Source organism: Phyllopteryx taeniolatus, chromosome 2 (genome assembly GCF_024500385.1).
Source record: "Phyllopteryx taeniolatus isolate TA_2022b chromosome 2, UOR_Ptae_1.2, whole genome shotgun sequence".
Taxonomy (NCBI): Eukaryota; Metazoa; Chordata; class Actinopteri; order Syngnathiformes; family Syngnathidae; genus Phyllopteryx; species Phyllopteryx taeniolatus.
Genome location: NC_084503.1, coordinates 29,924,547 through 29,940,486, shown reverse-complemented (window position 1 = coordinate 29,940,486; position 15,940 = coordinate 29,924,547). Strand labels below are relative to the sequence as shown.

The 15,940-nt window shown below is 42.4% G+C and overlaps 1 protein-coding gene and 1 long non-coding RNA gene across 4 annotated transcripts in view; one reads left to right on the top strand and one right to left on the bottom strand.

Moving 5' to 3' along the window:
• The window catches only part of cd276 (CD276 molecule), a 143,076-nt gene that overhangs the window by 2,898 nt on the left and 124,238 nt on the right, over nucleotides 1-15,940 (bottom strand). Inside the window, exon 8 of one of the 2 annotated variants that reach the window (XR_009787410.1) lies at nucleotides 3,552-3,593. The exons of the other annotated variant lie outside the window; for it this stretch is intronic. The gene's annotated coding sequence lies outside the window, so the exon portion shown is untranslated. The remainder of the gene's footprint in view (nucleotides 1-3,551; nucleotides 3,594-15,940) is intronic. 2 annotated transcript variants of the gene reach the window in all.
• Nucleotides 1-15,940, top strand: part of LOC133474212 (uncharacterized) — an 80,068-nt gene that overhangs the window by 56,714 nt on the left and 7,414 nt on the right. The gene's annotated exons all lie outside the window — the stretch shown is intronic.

Here is a 15,940-nt window from a genome sequence, read left to right as displayed (position 1 = left end):
GAGAAAATGGATAGATGGCTCCTACAAAGTGGTTCACGGATCAGCAAGTCAATCCATTGTAGCCCATTCTTGTGGCGAGAGAGCCCATCAGACGAATTAATGTGCGCTCTTACAAGAAAGAGGCAGCAAATGGCAGCGACACAGCCTTCCAAACGAATGCCAAGTGAGAAAAAAACAGTTCCTGATCACGGTAGGATGTGTGCAATTTGCAAGTGTTCCTAACATTTATCAGTTTCTATCTGTATGCGTTTGGAGGTTTGCCATTTTGGAACTCTTAGCAATACCCTCAGGGTTTTGTATCCGCCTCACGCCAGCCTGTCCGACACATAATACTCATCTCAATTAGAAAGCGGGCATAGCTGGCGAATAGATGTATTTCTGTAGGTCCTGTAAATCTTGCTTCAAACGGGAGAAGACGTCTCCAGCTTCCCCGAGCCGGCCTAAGCCGTTCAGCGTTCCTGTATATCTAAATCAAAAGGGATCGCTGACGGGTTTAGACAAGCACAACCAAGGTCTTAATGTAGCACATCATCTTCTGAGCAATGTGGCAGAGATTATTAGCCTCCCTCGCTGCACTTAACGTTCACCGTCCCCGACCAGAAAGCAGAATGACAACATTGCTCTCCTCGCGGGCGACTGTTTTCATTTAGGAAGCCATGCATACACGTCCCGTTGACTGGCTTGAATAATGTATGTGCGAAGAGGTACCGCCGAGCTGTGCTAAATGGCATAGTTAATGCAAAGGGTTTAATGAAGCCCGGAGACCAGTTTCTTGTGTCAGGAACGAGGCGGTCAACACCAGCTGCCGGTGACAAGCCTGACATTGTACACACAAACACGAATCAGGGTAAGAATGCACATTTTCTTCACAATTATACAAACGGCATTTTAGCAACAGTCTTCACTGTTTTGGCTGGTAGACTTTAAGCCTGAGCGATGTTAGAAAATAATATTATTTGACCAAAAATGTGATATTTGGCAAAAGCAAAGCAAAATTATTTATATAGCGCATTTAATACTCAACGTAACTCAATGTGCTTTACACGATTAAAAGCAAAGCATTAAAAACAAAGAAACAAAAACAGCTTATAAATATTTAAAACAAAGAGGAACAAAAAATAAAAATACAATTAAAACAGCGTACAGTGCGAGAAATATTTAAAAGTGGAAATGCGCTAAAAAGCATGGGGGGGGGGGGGGAAAGAAGAGTTTTTAACCTGGACTTAAAAACATGCACACTTGGGGCTGACGTCACTTCTGTTGGCAACTTATTCCATTTGTGTGCAGCATAATAGCTAAATGCTGTTTCACCATGTTTGCTTTGGACTCTGTGCGCCACTATTTGACCTGAGTCTCTCGATCTCAGAGCCCTACTGCATTTATATTCCATTAGCGTTTCATTCATGTATTCAGGACCTAAACAGTTTAGCGATTTGTAGACCAGTAGCACAACTTAAAAATCTATTCTTATTCGAAAGCTGACTGGAAGCCAGGGTAAAGACTTTGGAATTGGAGTAATATGCTCTCACCTCTTTGTTCTGGTCAGAACCCAAGCTGCAGCATTCTGAATGAGTTGCAGCTGTTTAATGCTCTTTTAAGGGAGTTCAGTCAGAAGACCATTACAATCGTCAAGTCTACTCGAGATAAAAGCATGGATGAGCTTCTCCTGGTGTCATCCAATATGCCACCGCCATGCTCTGTCTGGTGTGTGGGTCGACATAACAGAGATTTCTTTCATGAATTCATGACCTAAAACATTTTTGTGATTTGTAGGCCAGTATCAGAACTTTAAAATCTATTGTAAAGCTGACTGGGCGTCAGTGTAGAGACCTTAGAATTGGAGTCATAAGTGCTGACCTCTCTGTTTTGGTCAAAACCCGAGCCGCAGCATTTTGAATGAGCTGCAGCTGTGTAATGCTCTTTTTGGGAGTCCAGTCAGAAGATCATGACAGTAGTCAAGTCTGCTTTAGATGAAAGCATGGATGAGCTTCTCCTGGTCTGCTTGGCACATGCAAGCCTTCACTTGGGATATGTTCTTCAGCTGGTAGTTAGTTTAGTAATTGATATGATATGACTGTTGAAAGTCAGGTCGGAATCTATCAGTACACCAACGTTTTGGACTTGGTCTTTGGTTCTTAAAGAGAGTGACTCCAGGTATTTACTAACAGCTCTTTTCTTTACTGCCAAAAACAATTATCTCGGTTTAATTGAAGTTTTGGCTCATCCAGTTATCTGTTTTAGAGAGTGACACAACACCTCAATTAAACTGTACTCATCTGGAGACACTGCTAGATATAACTGTGTTTCATCTGCATAGGTATGAATAAGTCAATATTAAGGTTATGAAGAATTTGAACCAAGGGGAGCATATAGAGGCTGAACAGGAGGGGTCCAAAACTGACCCTTGAGGGACCCCATTTGATGAGATTTTCCAATGGTTACGAAATAACTCCTTTCCTCCAGGTAGGACCTGAACCATTTAAGGAATGCTCCATTTAGTACTACCCACATTTCCAACCTGTTCAGCAGGATATTATGATCCACCGTGTCGAAAGCTGCACTGAGATCCAACAAGACCAGAAGTGACACCTTTCCCGAGTCTGTATTCAACCTTATATCATTTAGCACTTGGATAAGAGCTGATTCTGTACTGTGATGAGAACAGAAACCTGATTGAAATTTGTCAAAAAGTTTAAGTTCAAGAAAGTGCCGAGTTCATTAAAAATAACTTTCTCGACAATCTTGGCTATGAAGGGGTGGTGGTTTGAGATGGGTCTATAGCTTTCTAACATGGAAGCGTCCAGCATTGTATTTTTTAGCAGAGGCTTAATGGCAGCTATTTTAAGAGTTTTAGGAAACTCGCCGGGCAGCACGGTGGCCGACTGGTTAGAGCGTCAGCCTCACAGTTCGGAGGACCCGGGTTCAATCACCGGTCCCGCCTGTGTGGAGTTTGCATGTTCTCCCCGTGCCTGCGTGGGTTTTCTCCGGGCACTCCGGTTTCCTCCCACATCCCAAAAACATGCATTCATTGGAGACTCTAAATTGCCCGTAGGTGTGAATGTGAGTGCGGATGGTTGTTTGTTTGTATGTGCCCTGCGATGACAGCTGGGATAGGCTCTAGCACGCCCGCGACCCTAGTGAGGACAAGCGGCTCAGAAAATGGATGGATGGATGGAAGGAAACTCGCCTGACTGAAGTGAGCAATTGATTATTTGCTGCAAATCAGCTAGCACAGACTTTGCAGTAGCTTTGAAAAAGTCAGATGGTATAGAGTAGAGCTTGTTGTTGGCTTCAGCTGCTGAACCGTTTTCTCTAGTTTTTTGGTCAACTATATCAAATTATGACATGGTCATTGAGTTTTTCCTGGGTAGCTTCAGATGTAGTATCATCGCCTCAAGATTGTCTTAGTTTTAATAGCATCGACAGCATTCATGACATTTGAGATTTTACAGTTCAAATTATCCGAAAGACCATCAATTGTCTCAGCATTCACAGTTTGTGGCACAGCAATGGTCTCCATAAACTTAGTGGCGGTACGCTCATTTATGTACCTTTTCTTAATAGACAGAGGTTGTCTGAACTTTTGGAGGAACCTGTAATTCAAAGAATACACAAAAATGGTCAGAAATAGCCATATCCTTAATGACAATTGATAGAATTTCAACATTCTTAGAGATGACCAGGGGCCTCATGTTCAAAGACTTGCGTGGATTTCCTCCTAAAACATGGCTTACGCTCAAATCCAGAAAACGTCGTATGCACAAAAACATCCAGATGTATGAAACTCTGCGTACTCATGAATCCAAGCACATTTCCTTCGTACATTCCAATCAACGTGGCAATGAGCGCACATTTTGGAGTAGCCGACTCTCCCTGTCCACGCCCACATTTGAATATGCAAATCATATTTAAATTAACCCTGCACCTGAGATGTCCATCTCTGCATGATCAGAAAAAAAGGAAAATGAGCAAGGTAATGAAGAAAATTTTTTTTTCTGAATGTGAAGTTGCTCAATGAAGTGGAGGCGCGCAAGAAAATCCTCTTTGGCACGCTGTCCTACAGCGTTAACAACACGCGAAAGAGGAGCGAATGGGACTGCGTGTGTGCGGCGGTCGATGCTGTGGAGACAGAATAGTGCACACACGCTGAACTAAAAAAGAAGATTAAGGTGGATGTGAAGCGGAGGACAGCTGCCCACCGCCAAAGTGCGGCCAAAAAAAGCCGGAAAAAACGGCACCGAGGACCTCACCCCGTTCGAGGAGAGAATCGCTGCTCTCTCAGGGGTGATGGGAGGACGTGGCTGACTATGATCACCCCACAAGGTTAATACCATGTATTTTTTAGAACTCATAACAAATGTGTTCATACAGTAACCTACACTCAGCCCTGTGAGATAAAGGTTCATGCGTAAATGTTGTATGTGTGGTATTTGTAATAACTCTTTTGAATTCAAATAGAAGCACATCAGCATATCAAAGAGGATATCAAAAACTTTGACTCCTTTTTGATTACTCAATTTATTATTTGAAAACACAGGAGAGGACACGCACACTGACAATTTTTATTTTAGGAGTGGAGGGGTAAATGTCAATTTAAACATTTTAATCATGTGCAACCGATGTACATGTTCAAATGAAGTAAATTCAAAGGACTTTTTTTTCAGTGCATGTGCTGGAGTCACGAAGCGATTGCGAGGGCAATAGGCGGCATAAATGATCGCCTTGATCAATTAATAGGTGTCCTCACAGATATCAGTGGTTCATTAAATACACTGGTTAATAAATTAATTCTCAGTCCTCACCTTGCATTGTTGAAATCAAATGTTGCCGGGCATGAATTGTTCATCAGTGCTAATTCTGTCTCTGGTGTGCAGATTTATGAGAACAGTTTCCCAGCATCACCTCTAAGTGTCGACAAAGCACCAAAAGCTGCAGAAACGTGCGTATGCCAGCCATACAGTTGGTGTGAGGCACCGCACATTTCAAGGGTCATGTCACTCTTGATACATCTGAACTTTGCCATGAAAAAGAACGGACGCCACGGTTTTGTGCGTACGCACCTTTTGTACTTGAGGCCCCAGGTCTAAGATGTGACCTTGAGTACGAGTTGGACTCTTATGTTGAGAGAGGTCAAATGTGTAGTATAGCAGAGAGTTCTTTAGATTATTTTCCATGTTATTGTCAACATGAATGTTGACAAAATAGTTGCAGTCAGTACAAATAACTGATAGCAGTTCTGAAAAGTCCTCCATAAATTTTCTATTGTATCTTGTAGGCCTATAAATTATTTAAACAATAACCTTTGGGTCACCTTTAACTAAAAAAAAAAAAAAAAACATTCAAAAGCGCAACAATCACCCAGTATAATTTCTTTACACTGAAATAATGACTTCAAAATAACAGCAATACCACCGCCTTTTTTCCCTATTCATAAAATAAAAATTTGCTGGTGTTGCCTCATTTTAAAATGGTATTTACAGATAATTTCTGTTAACCACATTTCATTTAGTAACAAAAAAGTCCAGATCATAGATTGTAATGATGTCATTAATCAACATTGATTTATTACCCAGTGACCTGATATTGAAAAGAGCTCGTCTCACAGAGATAACTCGAGACAATGGTTTGATAGATTCACATTTTATCCTCACTAAGTTTGTAGTTCTACTTTTTTTGTGCCATAATTCTTTGAACAACATTCCGTCCCTTGTAATTACAGGGATAAAAAATGCCTGATCTCCATAGGGGTCTGACTTATTCTGGAAAAGGCCCCGCAGATGTCAGTCAGATTCGCAGATAAGGTTCTTCATGGGTGGAGGAGGAGCCCTTCGCATCTTAGTGGACGGTGGTTTCAGGCGAGGGGGGCTGGGAGGAAGATCTTGGAGTGGTGTGCGTTGGATTCCAATATTGACAATAGTCTTCATCCTGTCCGTCACATCTAGCAGAGAATTTAGGCTAGGAGAGAGTGAGTTTTGCGTTGGGCTTTGCTCCAATGGGGCCGGGAGGGAGTGTGGGAGATTCAACGTGCTGGCTCATCTCATTTGTCATTCGCTCCTCCGATTGTTTGGATGACGCTGATGAATCCGTCTGAGCCTCGTGTCGCCTTACCACCTGTTCCTCCGATTCTTTGGGAACAACTGCATCTTTTTGTCCTCCAGCCGTGTCACCAAGGCCAGTGTTTTCTTTTCGGGCCGTAAAAAATAACCAGCCAATAACTTAACCCCTTGTCTATTTAGACAGAAACCGTCTGCCTTGTAAAGATGTCTGCGCTCCCAAAAAAACGCAGAAATTGTCAATGAAACTCACTGATAGTGCAGTACACACTTCTTCGAGCCACTTATTTACTCACTTGACTGACTCTAGAGAAATGTTCATCTCCAAATCGTACAAGTGGGAGAGGTCCACTAATAAAAACCTCAGCATCCAACCATTGCACTTTTGTTAGGAGATCAATGAAATATCACTTCAGTACCTCTGATTGCTGCTTGAGAACATCCAGGGCCCGTGTGTATGGTGAGATATTTCACAGTTGGGTGCTGATTAGTGATCTCCAAGTTTTTTTTAGTAGCGATATCTGACACCATGTCATTGGTAAAACACAGTACGTTGGTGTTCTTCTCATTGCAAAAACGTTTCACATCCTTGACAGCTCCATCACCAACTATTAACGTTTGGGGTGCCATTTTTTTCTTGTATGATTTAGTTTCATACCGTTCAGTGGTGGTGGGGGATGAGCATTCTTGGCCAGGGTCGCTGGTCAATTGCAAAGCACATACAGTATAGTCAAACAACCATTCAAACTCACATTCACAATCATGGGCAAGACTTGCAAAGCAAAGCAAAGCAAACTTCAAGGCTTGCCAGCCAGTAATGTAGACCATCACCTCAATAGGATTGTGTCCAAGATCTAAAACAAGGAGGAGGCCAAATTAAACGCCAGCGTGTTAAACAGGCAGGAACAATCCTCCGCTCCCAGCACACAAGCCGCAGCGCTGATGGATGGATTCATTTGCAGCAGGTACCCCAAATTGAAGGCTGCTTTAAATGGCCTATCAGAGCTTGTTCATGTGCAAAATAAGGCCAATTCAATCTCATCGACCATTTCTTTCTCCCAGCATCCACAGCTGAAAAAAAGGACCACAGTTCATCCTCCGGAGTTTGCAACCTTCCTTCTAATTTGTATATTTGAGGAACATTACACACAAAGAACAGCGGGGCTGCCGCTTTATGACACCGCGGCGCCCGAGCACAATCAGAGGAAGCCATCAAAAGACAAACACCGGCAATGAGACCGAGAAACTAAAAAAACGTGGAGGAGAGTTGGTGCATAATGAGCAAAGACACTTAAAAGCTCGCTAAAGATCATTACCAGGGCGATCAAACGCATGTGAGACAGTTTTTCCTCACATGGACGGGTAATTATGAAGCATTGTCTATAGCTGCACAGAGACAATGTACATTTACATTCATTTGCATAGTTCCCATTACCTGCAAACTATCAGTGTGGTGGTAGATGCACCAAAAATAAGATCTCTGGGGAAGTTTTGGAATAGTTCAAGGTATGTTTACATTCTATAAAAATATAAGACAGCCTTGACATCGTATAGCATATGTGGTGTTGGTTTACAGTGTATGCATATAGAGGTTAGCAGTAACCACCCACAGTCAAAAAATCTGTTTCTATACATAGAAAGACATTGTTTAAAACCCCAGAGTAAAACATTCTAATATTGATTTTTGAAATTATTAAATGCCAGAATAACAGGTGGTGTGCTAACTCGTAACAGTATTCACCATCGGTGCAAGCATTTCATAAATAACACACAGTTTGACATAATACAATTATAGTTATTTTGTGGTGAGTGGTCGCCATCTGACGGGGCAAATATATGTTCTTAGAAGAATGATGATCATTGTTTGAATAATGATCATTTACAAAGTAAATGCAGATGTTTGCAAATGTCTTATTTTGATTAAAACCAAAGATAATCAGTCTGCTTTCATGGAGGACTACAGAAATCAGAGATATACTGTTGAGAGGCTCACATCAGAGATTAAACAATGGCTCTAAAGGATTAATCGTTTATCAAAATAGTTGTTGATTCTTTTAATAATCGATTAGTTGTTGAGTAATCAATTAATTGTTGCACAGCTACAGTTTATTTTTAAAGGGTTTGGTTTTCAGAAAAAATGCTATCAATATCGCAACATTATGCAAAGTGAAGACAATTTGCAATTTTGGTGCAGATTTTAGAAAGAAACGAAGTAGATGCACATGATTTGCTTTAGCGGGCCACATAAAACGATTTGGTGCCGGGCCTTGAGTTTGACACCAGTGTCGTATTCAGTTGGTAAAGTTTGATACTGGAATGGATGAATTTTATTTTCATTTACTTTCCATGGGGAAACTTCCTTTGAAATGGAACTAAATTCAACTTTGAGCATTCTACTGTATAAAGGTGAGCCCAAACATGCATCTTTATTTGCTGACAGTTCTGTTGAGATCAATGCATCACTAATGTACACAAAAAAACAACAACAAAAAAACAATATTGCTGCAGCTGCCAAAAGCTGCTGGGCTCGGCAGAAAGAGTGTGAACCGAGAGAGACTTACTCATTTTTATCAAAACCAATGTGCAAAAATAACAATACATATCACTATGGAAAGGGGCTTACAGGCTGGGATATTCCTTGGTTGGCAACTTTGGCATAATCAAGTTTTTGAGTTCCCACTGGTTGCTTAGCAACCTGATGGAGAAAACTAAATGCTGCGAGTAAATGTCAAAGTAAACAGTTTTAGCATTTAATGGCCAGAGACAGTTCTTTAGGGTTACTCGTACAATATATTTCTTGCACATACACTACGTGCTATCTGACCACGACAGTTCAGATGAATCCAAACCATCAATGAAGTTAAATGATTAACTCCAAAAGTATGTTTGGCAAGCATAGAACCAGAAATGGAATATGAGTGTCTGGCTGCAGGACTGCATCCGTTCCTTTGTTTTCTGTAGTGGTTCTCCTCATTTGTGTCTTTGGAAAACTATTGAGGTTCCACTGCCAACAACAGCTTTCGCTTAGGGCCTTACCAATTAGTTCCAGTAAGAACGAAGCATTTTGTTCCCCTTCCAGTTGTCCCAGTCCACATCAGTTACCTCACAAGGGGCTTTTTCTCCTTCTTGATCAAGGTATCAAACCCCAGGCACCTCTTAAAAAAAAAAAAAAAAAAAAACGCTTGTGGCCCTTGTGGTGTTAATTATAAGATTCCCACCACCCACACCCCACTACACCCCCCCCAAGGCAGGTTTGTACACGGCTGTGCATTAATCTTTACTCGTCATTTCACACTGAAAGGATGGTGGTAAGCCCTAAAGGCAAGGTGACTGGAGGAGCAGGAGGAAGGGTTGAGAGCGAGCGGAAAAATAAAAGCGGTGCTTTATCCAGCACTCGCAGCAGGACGCCGACCACCTCGATAGGCGAGTGAGTCATTTTTTGCCCCCTCAGATTTACATCCATGCTATGTTAATCGGATTGCATATTTAAAGTGACACAATATGACATTCCTGGCGACCTCCTCCTTCCACCTGCGTTGCGATTTGTTTGTTTCCCCACGTGGCGTGAAGGTGACCGTCAATATGGACGCTGCTGAAGGGCCGCAACATGCTTATTTTCGCCACTGTTATATCAAGACTCCTTAGGTAAGCGCCGAGGTCGGCAGAGTCAATTTATTCCGACACATTCAAGCTTAGTTGCTTGTATTTGAATATGATGGCTGACACAAATGACACATTGATCTACAGTGGAGCTTTGGCATTAAGATAGCAATAACTAAGATTCCAAAAGTCACACAGAACTACATTTTATTTTATTTTTTTTTAAATGGGTCGAGACGGGGCAAAAGGGGTCAACCAGTTCCTATTTCTGTGGCGATTTAAAAAAAATCCCAAAACATCTTTGTATACCCATTATCAGTAATGATACATTAGTGACAAAAAAACATTTATCTCCATTTTTATTCATTCATATTTTCCCAATGAAAGGAATTCTCGCCTCCACACCCCCATAAAAACCAACACAATTTTGAAATGTCTTTGTTAATATGGAAAATTAGATGATGCATCTCAAGTAAAGATAAATTTATGACTGTGAGCGTTGTTCTATTGTCTGTCTACATATGTTGATGCTACGTTTGTGTTCAAATATCCGTTGCTTCACTGGTTATAACATTGCAACTACTGATGCTATTTATTAGCCGGTCTGTGGCATTGTGTGTTAGCATTAAGTTAGTGGAAGACAAAGTTGTGTGGTTGTTTTAAATAAAAATTGTGTAATTCTCCGTTTTTTTTATTTAGGTTGACAGTATTATTCAACTGGGAGTGACAAACAGCTTGAAGCCTTTTTTTTTTTTTTTTTTTTGCATAATTGTTCTCCATTTGCAAAACTGCTGCTTGTTGTGAAGTGAGTTGAGTTCACTGCTGCCATAAACAGACATGCAAACACCAAAGGCATGAAAAAGGTGACCAAAAAAAAGAAAATCATTGACTGTTTCACTTCATTTTTCACTATTACCAACTTCAATGGCTAATCCAAAATGCATCATCCAGGAAAATATTAAGTACAATATTTGACTGGCGACCAGTCCAGTCCGAAGTCAGGTGGTAAAGCTTCCAGTTCCCCCATGACCCTATTGAGGAGAAGCGGTAAAGAAAATTAATGAATTAAAATGGAAACTTCTAACATTGCATGCAGTTAATTCAGGGTTAATGACGGTGCTTGACCTTTGATATTTCACTATAGTCATGCATACTTTTGATTGATTCTGTGAGGACAGTCGTTGGTTTGTTGCCTTGATCCAAAAAACTGACAAATGAATTGGCTTATTATTTTCCATATAGTACTTAGCCCACAGCAGATCACTGAACATGTGACTATCTGGTCCACATAAGGTTGCTACAGAATGAGCTACCCCAAAAAAACAACACTTTCCAGGAACAAATAATGCCCCCATGCCCCCCCCCCCCACATCTTTTATCTACAAATTCACAGCACATCGCGCCATCACAATATCCCAGCGGTCTCCATTCCACCCATGAACTTCCGTATCAACAACGCAACACCACGGAGCTCACACGCACTCTCGTCTCCATTATGCCTAATCTTTGCAAGCTAATTGAGCCCAGAGGCAGTCGGTTTCATTGGAGGCTCCTGAGCTTTTTTTCCCCTCTACTTTTTCTGGTAAAAACAGGAGAAAGCTATCTCAGGGAGAGGAGTGGTAAACAGAGCAGCACTCTCGCCGTGTTCATTAGCTGTCATTAAACAGTGATTCAGTTGATAGCACAGCAGACGTATTAACGCGGGTCACGTCATCTAAACGTGAATATGAAGATAGATAGATATGAAGATATAAATATAGCTCAGATCTTTCCTTGCAATATTCACATTTTAGGGCCCAGGTACCTGGCGATGCAAAGGCCTTCTTGGAATTGCTATTTATTATTCTTCCGATGAATGAGTCGCCTGAAAACTCACCAATTTTTGCAAGCATGTCTATCCCGGTGGGAAGCCCCCGACACCAGTTTCACCAATTCACATGGAATTGGGTGGGCATGTCTATCTTAACAAGAAGTACAAAAAGTCACCAGTATCCATGGCTGAAATTAAACAGGAATTCATCCATTTTGCTGTGAAGTAGCCATTTCAGGGATATTCCAGGACGGGAATTCACCAAAATGAGCCCCAATCAGAAGAAGGTATCTTTAACCAGTTTTACATGGTCTCCCTCTAATTGCATGCGAAGAATTACTCAATTATATAATCAAACTGTGCATAATGTTACAGTGGCTTAAACATTTTTGAATCCAGTCCAGTACATTTGTGTAGGAACAGTTTTGTTGTATTTAACTTTCAAGTTTAATATATTTGTCATTTAATCTCAGGTACAATTTTCATAAAATTTTTGTGCAATACATTGATTACTACTTTTCTACTAATTATGTTAATTAGTTTAGTATTAGTTAATGTTGGTCATTATGGTGGTACTTGGAGAGCCACATATTTTTTTAGATGCTACTAAATTGCAAAGGCGGTTTGATTTAAATGCCTCCCGGACGCCTCCCCTGTGAGCTGTTCCAGGCACGTCCCACCGGGAGGAGACCCCGGGGACGACCGAGGACACGCTGGAGAGACTATGTCTCCCAGCTGGCCTTGGAAGGGAGAGGGAAGTCTGGGCATCCCTGCTAAAGCTACTGCCCCTATGACCCGACCTCAGATAAGTGGATGAAAATGGATGGATGGGTTTGCCTATGCCTTCTAATGTAGGCGGAACATGGCGCCAAAATATGATAATTTTTAGGATTCACCATGAAAAGAGGGCTGCAAGGGCTCGTTCATCACTACTTAAATTTACTTTCTTTTAAAAATGTTTTCCAGTGGATTACAATTAATGAGATAGGTTTGGAAATTTGGAATGTGGAACAGTGGCCCAGCTCTACACCCTTGGCAGGGTCCTCGAGGGTGCATGGGAGTTCGCCGAACCAGTCTACATGTGTTTTGTGGACCTGGAGAAGGCGTTCGACGGTGTTCCTCGGAGAGTCCTGTGGGGGGGCTTTGGGAGTACGGGGTACCGAACCCCCTGATACGGGCTATTCGGTCCCTGTACGACCGGAGTCAGAGTTTGGTCCGCATATCCGGCAGTAAGTCGGACTCGTTCCCGGTGAGGGTTGGACTCCACCAAGGCTTCCCTTTGTCACCGATTCTGTTCATATCTTTTATGGACAGAATTTCAAGGCGTAGCCGAGGCGTAGAGGGGGTCCGGTTTGGTGACCTCAGTATTGCATCTCTACTTTTTGCAGATGATGTGGTTCTGTTGGCTTCAACAAGCCATGATCTCCAACTCTCACTGGAGCGGTTTGCAGCCGAGTGTGAAGCGGGTGGGATGAGAATTTAGCACCTCCAAATCTGAGACTGTGGTCCTCAGTCGGAAAAGGGTGGCGTGCCCTCTCCAGGTCGGGGAGATGAGATCCTGCCCCAAGTGGAGGAGTTCAAGTATCTTGGGGTCTTGTTCACGAGTGAGGGAAGAATGGAACGGGAAATCGACAGGCGGATCGGTGCAGCGTCTGCAGTGATGCGGACTTTATATCGGTCCGTTGTGGCAAAGAAGGAGCTAAGCCGAAAGGCGAAGCTCTCTAGTTACCAGTCGCTCTACGTTCCTACCCTCACCTATGGTGACGAGCTGTGGGTCGTGACCAAAAGAACAAGCGGCCGAAATGAGTTTCCTGCGCAGGGTGTCCGGGCTCTCCCTTAGAAATAGGGTGAGAAGCTCGGTCATCCGGGAGGATCTCAGTGTAGAGACGCTGCGCCTCCACATCGAGAAGACCTCGATAAGGTGGCTGGGGCATCTAATTCGGATGCCTCCCGGACGCCTCCCCCGTGATGTGTTCCGGGCACGTCCCACCGGGAGGAGACTCCGGGGACGACCCAGGACAGGCCGGAGAGACTACGTCTTTCGGCTGGCCTGGAAACACCTCGGATCCCCCCGGAAGAGCTGGATGAAGTGGCTGGGGAGAGGGAAGTCTGGGCGTCCCTGCTAAAGCTACTGCCCCCGCGACCCGACCTCAGATAAGCGGTAGAAAATGGATGGATGGGTTGGAAATTTCACTTTCAGGAATTGATTAGTTTTTTTTTTTTTTAAGCTCAATACAAAATGGGGAACATTTTCCAAAATGTTGATAGATTTAGAATGAATTAGCATGAAATCTAAATAATTTTTCAAATTTGTAATTTATCCTAACTAATACGAAATGGGCGGCACGGTGACCGACTGGTTAGCACATCTGCCGCACAGTTCTGAGGATCGGGGTTCAAATCCGGCCTCACCTGTGTGGAGTTTGCATGTTCTCCCCGTGCCTGCGTGGGTATTCTCCAGGTACTCCAGTTTCTTCCCACATCCCAAAAACATGCATGGTTGGTTAATTGAAGACTCAAAATTGCCTGTAGGTGTGAATATGAGTGCGAACAGTTGTTTGTTTATATGTGCCCTGAGATTGGCTGGTGACCAGTTCAAGGTGTACCCTGCCTCTCGCCCGAAGATAGCTTGGATAGGCTCCAGCATGCCCGCAACCTAAGTGAGGATAAGCGATACGGAAAATGAATGAATGAATGAATAATAGGAAATGGTAGGCAGCCATTGAACTTGTTGAGTGAGGCTGGTCCTGCGACTATCATTAAGATGTCGCTAAAAAGATTGGTTTCGCACTATAGTCGTGGCAGTCTTCTTTTTCCAAAATGGAGATTGATGTTGACTGAATTGCTATGAAATATTATGTATTTAACACAGATGTAATGAATGTATCACATCATGAGTGATTGTACCTTGTACCAAGGTAGTAGTCCTGTGCCTAGCGTAGCAAGAAATGGCTCAAAAGATCATTGTATGGATAGTCAAACTTCACGAAATAAGCATCTGCAGCCAAGACAGCACTGTCAGCTAGTAAATTCCGATGCAAAGTTTGCACCCAATGGCAGGATGACTTTCCACTTTTTCGTCAACATCCTGTAGTACTTGTTTTTTTGCCTTCTCAGTGGTTATCAGCATATTCCATCACAGTACACTTACGTTACGACGAGGCTGAGGGGGATAAAAGTGCAGTTAAGTGGCTGAGACGGCTGCATGAATAATGTAAATACTACAGCCAGTCTACCCCAATTTAAAGACATCACACACACAACCTTGGAGAGATTCCAATATTAAGTATCCTTCTGTTACTTTCTGCTGAAACTCACCTGACAAATAAGAAGGACTCAAGGAATTCCCCCTTTTCGAACCCTCGTCCTCACTTCCCCTTTCCGCTGACAACATCAGCAAAGAGTTTTATTCTCGTTCCCCTTTCGGGGCGGGGGGCTCTCCAGATAACGCTGACTGTTCAGCAAACACTAACGGAAAGGACTCTTAATCTTAACGGACTATATGCAAATACATAGGGGTGGATTAATTCGATTAGTTTTCAACTGTGCTAAAGCAGAGAGGAAATGGCCATTATGTGGCACTAATTGCTCCTTTGTGTAGAAAAGTTTAATTTGAGTTTTCATCCAGGGTCTTCGGGGCCGAACCTGGAACTACTTCTCAACCCTATATTACCATAACTTCTCATGTACAATGCGCATATAGAGTGGGGCAAAAAAGTATTGAGTCAGCCACCAATCTGCAAGTTCTCCCACTTAAAAAGATGAGAGAGGCCTGTAAATTTCATCACTGGTATACCTCACCTCAGAGACAAAATGAGAAAAAAAATCCAGAAAATCACATTGTCTGATTTTTAAAGACTTTATTCGCAAATTATAATGGGAAATAAGTATTTGGTACATAAAAAAAGTTCATGTCAATAGTTTGTTATACACCCTTTGTTGTTCTCCCGTAATCGTTCAAATTAAAAATGCCTACAGTCCAACGACCCCGAAGAAGAAGTAGCGAAAACCAACGAAGAAGAACACGCACGAAGACGTGGTTGTGCCCAACGGCAGCAGCGGACAAAAGTGTGCCTTAACTATGTTAAAGTAAATGACCAGTCATATCAGTGCAACACTTGGATTAAGATTATATTGGGCAAAGGAGGCTTTCACATTGTGTAGAAGTCTGACGTCCTCCGTCCCGCTCCGAGCCTCAGCCGACACCCCGCGGAACTTCAGTCAAGTCAATTGGGTGAGTGAAACAATAAAATAGATCTATGCCACCAATGAGGCACCTAACAAGTTGAACGGTGGGTTGCACTGATGGTTTTTAGCGTTTATTTTAGTCTTCAAACCAACGTAAGAGCTGATGACAGACACAAAAATATAAATTACTTTACCATACTGGAAAGTAAGTAGAAACAGTCGCATTACAATCTTAACATTGAGCTAAAACTTCACTAAAGGTCAAACTAGCAACTTTATGTCACAATGA